This window comes from Spodoptera frugiperda, chromosome 30 (assembly GCF_023101765.2).
Source record: "Spodoptera frugiperda isolate SF20-4 chromosome 30, AGI-APGP_CSIRO_Sfru_2.0, whole genome shotgun sequence".
In the NCBI taxonomy this organism is placed as follows: domain Eukaryota; kingdom Metazoa; phylum Arthropoda; class Insecta; order Lepidoptera; family Noctuidae; genus Spodoptera; species Spodoptera frugiperda.
The window spans coordinates 12,930,550-12,936,434 of record NC_064241.1 but is presented as its reverse complement, the minus strand read 5'-3'; positions in this window follow the sequence as shown (position 1 = coordinate 12,936,434).

The following is a 5,885-nucleotide window of genomic DNA, read 5'->3' as shown; positions in this document are numbered from 1 at the left end:
TGTGTGCGTGCGGCGCCACCGAACACAGACAAGCGCCTAGCCAACCGTGTAGAAGCGACGCGGAATGTGAGGTTAATAGAAAACGGGATTAACCATCTGTGAGGCAGTGAAAGAACATGTACGCACAAGTGAATTTCATACAACAACGTAGCGTATGGTGATAGCCGAGTAATTAATTCGTAACAATACATTTTAGACTTTAGACAAGCGTTTAATAAATGTTGCCTTAAGTGTTGAACATCATGAGTCGGCTAGTAAGGTTCCACAGCCCTTTAATGACACCCAAAGAAACATTTGGAAACAAATAATAGATTAACACACAAGTCACAGCCTGTTATTAACATCTCCTGAATATTTTACAATAGGAGTACCGCAAGGGTCTTACTTGGGACCTTCCCAAAATTTTAAAGAATACTTTAAAAGAAAGAAATAAATTAACGAAAGACTCTATCCGCACGATTTACTTAATCTATGACCGCTCATGGTTCGGAATGCGCAGAGCTAAAAGACACATCAACAAAATAAACGTACAAGATAACTAGCAGCGTGCCGCGGCGCCGCTCACCTTCACGCTGAAGCAACTGGGAGATAGGCAGACATCTAACAGTGATGGATTAACCATGCAGTAAAAGGGCCACGTATAGTAGGGAGCTTATAACCAAGTCCATTTCTCACAGAGCGTATTGTAAAACTTATAAAATCGAAGGTGAATCAATAGAATAAGCTTAATTCAGCAGAAAAATCTAATCATCGAATGCTTAAGTAAATTCCATGAATGTCATCTTCACCTGCAAGTTGTGAACTTGATAAACCCAATGATCGACGCATGTATGCAAATGGAAAGATACACTGTGTTCAGGTTTCCCTTCCCACCTGCCCCTTAGATTAGTTACAAGTAACAGATGGAACATTAGCAGCTGCAGTGGAGATAAATGTGAATACCGAATTGTAGAGCAAAGCGTGTCACTTTTTTAACAAACTTTATACCAAAAATTTTAGAGGTGTTTTGAAAGCAATAGTAAAACTTTCCTCTACAACTACTACAACTAGAAAGCAACTGTTTAAACAACATTATTTCTCATAGTAGAAGTTTTCCTATTTATTAGTAATTCCATGAAAAAATACCTATGCTAAAAGATGTACTCAAAATACTTCAGCCAAAGATAGTTTTACTACTTTGAATTGTATATTTTCAGAATGCGATCTACACGTGGAGTTTCTCACCTTGCCTTGAAAAACTCGACGACAGATAGCATTCATTCATTCAGACTTCAAAGTGCTCAAAAAAGAAGTCCAATGAAAACATTTCTAAGTGAATGGCATCGAAAGTTGAAATCACAGCTGAGCAAGTTATGTGAACAGTTTCTGGTAGATGGCGCTCACTGTGTATATTCTGGATGGAAAAGTTAATTAGGAAAAGTTGATAGTAAAGAAAATCAACCAACAACATTAATTATCTGGTTTGTTTGACAAAAGATGAGGAAAGAAAAGAGAATCCCCCATCTCTTGTCCTAAAACTTTACCATTGATAAAATTTCCATTTACTACATTAAACGTAAAAGCATAGTTATCAAAGTAATCCCCAAAAAAGTACTTTTAAAGTAAAACGTCTTGTCTGTCATTATGTTTGTGCAAAAATATCTTTACGACAGCAATGAAACTTACATAATCGTATCTTACTTAGTAAATATTGTGATGATCGCATGATACCTACGTAAAAACTTGTCATCCACTTTTTATGGCTCGACATGCTTGAATGGAATCTATTTGTTTGTTTTTTCTCTTTTCTTTTGCGATCATATTATCATTCGTTCTGCTTTTTGTTCCACTTCGATAAGAATATTGCATTCTTCATGATCATCAGTACTCTTGTTTTCATCTACAAGTATGGGAGAGCCATGCTTCGGCACGAATGGGCCGGCTTGACCGGAGTGATACCACGGCCTCACAGAAAACCGACGTGAAACAACGATTTCCTTGTGAGTGAAGTTACCGGAGGCCTAATTACCCCGTGATCCGGGTAGTACAGTACAAGTAATCCGTCTGATCGTTTACCGGCTTATTCCATAAAAAAAAATCTACCGTGATACATTTAATGAAATCATCAACTTTATCGTTAGCATCAATATTGGAGCAATCAGTAATTGTTGACCTAATTAGTTTAGGAGGAACTGAGGTGGTAGCGGTTGTTACGGTCAGAGAAGTTTTTATGAATGAACCGACAGATACCTAAGACGTACTTTTTAAGCCACTGTTTTCGCTCTGAGATTTCTTTAACGCACTGAGCTGTATCTCGTCTACAGTTAATATTAACTTTTTATGAGGTAGAAGTTGTTATTTTTTTCAATACTATTCTAGAGTTCATTAGGTTTCATTGGTTTTACCAGTAATAACATTCAACGCAACGTCAAACTTTGGGATAGTTGGTTAAAGTCTTACATATAGACAGACGAACAATACATAGTTATTTTATGTAGCTAACGACCATGTTTTGCAAGTAATTGTTACATTGTTAAATAATTTCTCTTCAGGTTTTTGTTGCAAGTTTGTCTATTACCTGCATAAGTGCATACTTGGTATCTAGAAATTTTACCGTTTTCTGATGAGAAACGCCCCTAGCCAGAAATCTTTAGTTAATTGCAAATGTGTGCACTTCTAACAATGTACAACCTATTGAAGTTTAGTAGATACTTATACTTTAACCCCTGTTAAAACTTCCATATTTTTGGAACCTATCTGGAAATAGTTCTAGTTGAGAGATTGACAATTTAGAGAAACTAGAAAGCCCAGGACAAACACAGAAAGATCAAGAGCACGAGAACGCTCTACATCACGATGGTAGAAACAAATTAAAAAGTAAGTTTATAATCGTTCCAATTAATACCTCACAAGTTTACAGGGCAAGAAGGGCTCGCCACGGAGAGCCGAGAAGGAGTGTCAGACTCTTACTAACTAAAACCACCCCGTTGCTACTTCTGCTTTTTCGAGCCGAAGCCCAGCTAGGGCTAAAAGACTTCTAATGCCGACACGATCTTCAGTAATGAAGAAATTAAGAAAATACTTACATATACACTAAATAATAGTGTGCATTGTAACTTTGATTCAGTTTGCCACATATAGATAATATTTAAAATGAGCTCAAAAGCCTCTATTTCTACGACAATAGGTACCATCAATCATTCTAATTCCTATCAAATTATATTATAAAGAAAAACATATGTTTAAAAAAACTCTCAATAATACGGATACTCATATTTAGTTAAATGTCAACATGTTATTGCGTATCACGGAACTGGTGAGGCGGTTGGGCTGTTATTGTGCCGAGGAGCGCGTGACGTCACGGACTGCCGACTGCCTGGCGGTCTCGCTGACCGAATGTCAGCAACTCTGATTGGTCTACGTGCCAAGGGGTAAACATTGAATACTATTTAATTGATGTCCAAACGTGTTTGACTTGAATTCTAATTTTGTTTGGAGAAACCCTGGGTTTTGGTTAGGCTCTTTACATCTTTACATGTGCATGTGTAAATAGATAGGTTTTTTATATTAGTTTAGTCATTGACGTGTAAAAGTGTTATTTTATGACCTATTTACAGAAATAAATATCATTTATCATTTATCATTATCATTTAGTCGTTTAGATTATTGCAATCGTTGTCTGTCTTTTTTTGATTTTTTACTCTACTACTTTCAACTTTCTAGTTTGCATAAAATGCGTAAATGAAAGATCTATTTGTTTACTTTTGTCTTGTTTTAGTAAAAAGCTCACCGCTATCACTTGGACCTCTACTTATTTTATTAACTTACTGCTTCTCAGTTTGACCTGTATGTATGTTTATGCGCTATTATCTCGCGTTTGATTGAACCGATTTTGATGCGAATGACCGATTTTCTGTATAGTACTAACTGCCGCGCAACGTGTAACGGGCTCGATCATCAGGATCCCATACGGAGCAACTCTTTGAGTGATCCACAAATTGTTGTTTCAGGTCTGAGTGGCATGTGCATGTGAAATTGCATATATGTAAACGCACCCACGACACAAGAAAATAGTGTGGGGCAACGTTTTAAAAAAAAAGAAATAAGAGATTATTGGTAAGCACAGCTCATAGCCACACTTCTGTACTAAGGAATAACTAAAAACGCTTACACAATACGTACCGTATGTCAAGAGAAAACTAACGCCTCTTCAAAAGTATGAAAATAAGCTATTACTAATTCTAGAACCTACTTACATTCAATGCAAATAAAAATGCCTAGTCTATGTTCAAATGCAATTTGAGCAGACAAGTACTGCATTGTTTGGTTTCACAATAACCAATGAATTCATTTTAACAATTTTCTTGGCGCCACCTGCCTATTAAAATTAAAGTCAAAGTTAAAATTATTTATTTCAAAAAGACCGAGAAGGCACTTTTGAACGTCAAAGCAAATATTACAATATTAAAAAAAAGGAAATCAAAATGTCTGTCTGTCTGTCGGTCAGTCCTCTAGTTGCTCTATTTACTCATTCCAAAGTGTAGATTCCTATGGAGAAGAACGAAACTCCATAGGTTACTCTTTTTCAATCAGGTTCACAATACAATACTTGGTTACATTGTTTTGTACACAATTACTAATAAACAGCATTACAAGTCAACATTACCTACATTTGAATAAACTTGTTTGTATCTAATACTAAAATCAAGAATTTCCACAATAAATGCCTGAGAATATTTTAATTTACCAATGGGAAGGCGCCAAAACTAACATAAAGGAAATATTAGCATAAGCTTAGAGATTTATATCAACATTGCATTTTAAATAGACGTCGGCGCCATCTTTTATTATACAAGTTGTAATAAAATTAATTTCGAAGCAAGCAACAAGGATAGGCAACGTATTCAAATAAAAAGCTGACAGAATCAAATGTTTTTATTTTGTCTGTCGTTTTTTCGTAAGTGACTGCCAAAACAAAAAATAAAATTCAAGATCTGTGAAGATTTTATTTTACTTTCTATATTTTTTTCTCGTTTTCAAATAAAAGCGAACAACCAAAGAATTACTTTGCGAAAACTTGCGATAATTTTTCCGAATTAACTGCAACTTACCTCATAAAATCTCTATTATCCTTAAAATCATCCTTAAATACACATAAAATATCCACTAATCAAGGTGTAACAATAATCCTAACATTTATAATTTACGTTAAACTTGTATGTATTGTCGTGAACAAATTCGGACATTTTCCAAGATGGTTACGCGTGTCATGGCTGCCGGTCGGCGCGGGAATGGCGCGAAACCGCGAACCATCCCGGTATTTATGCATCCACGGACGGGACTCGTGAATGAAACTGAATGAGATCGTAAAGCCCGCGATTTGAGTGAGTAAGCACGTAGGCAGCATCGGAAACTAGGGGAACGGATTTCAAGTGACAATTTCCCCTACATGAAAACATTGGAAAATTGTTGTCTCGATGTTTATTTATTTGTATGAAATGTAATAATGACGTATTGTTATTTATTTTTAACAAAACCAATAAGTATCTTGTTTAATTTTAATATTTTAGTAGCCTATTGATTTAAATTATATATAATTTTCATTAAAAAATCATGAAACTATACTACATCACATGTCATCAATCGACCCTATCAATGCTACTACTCTTTAACGCTATTCTTGCTGTACGAGTAAAAATTTATGAAATATTTTACTATTATCTTTATAAAATCATAATATTTACAAAGCCTCAGTAAATCAAGGCCGTGAAAAATCATAACTACATATAGAGTTTCGAACAATACAAGTTTTTCAGTCATATCATACAAACTGGTATAGTGCTCAGTACTTGACAATATCCTTATACAATACTACAAATGGATTTACTAGCGACCTACTATTCGTA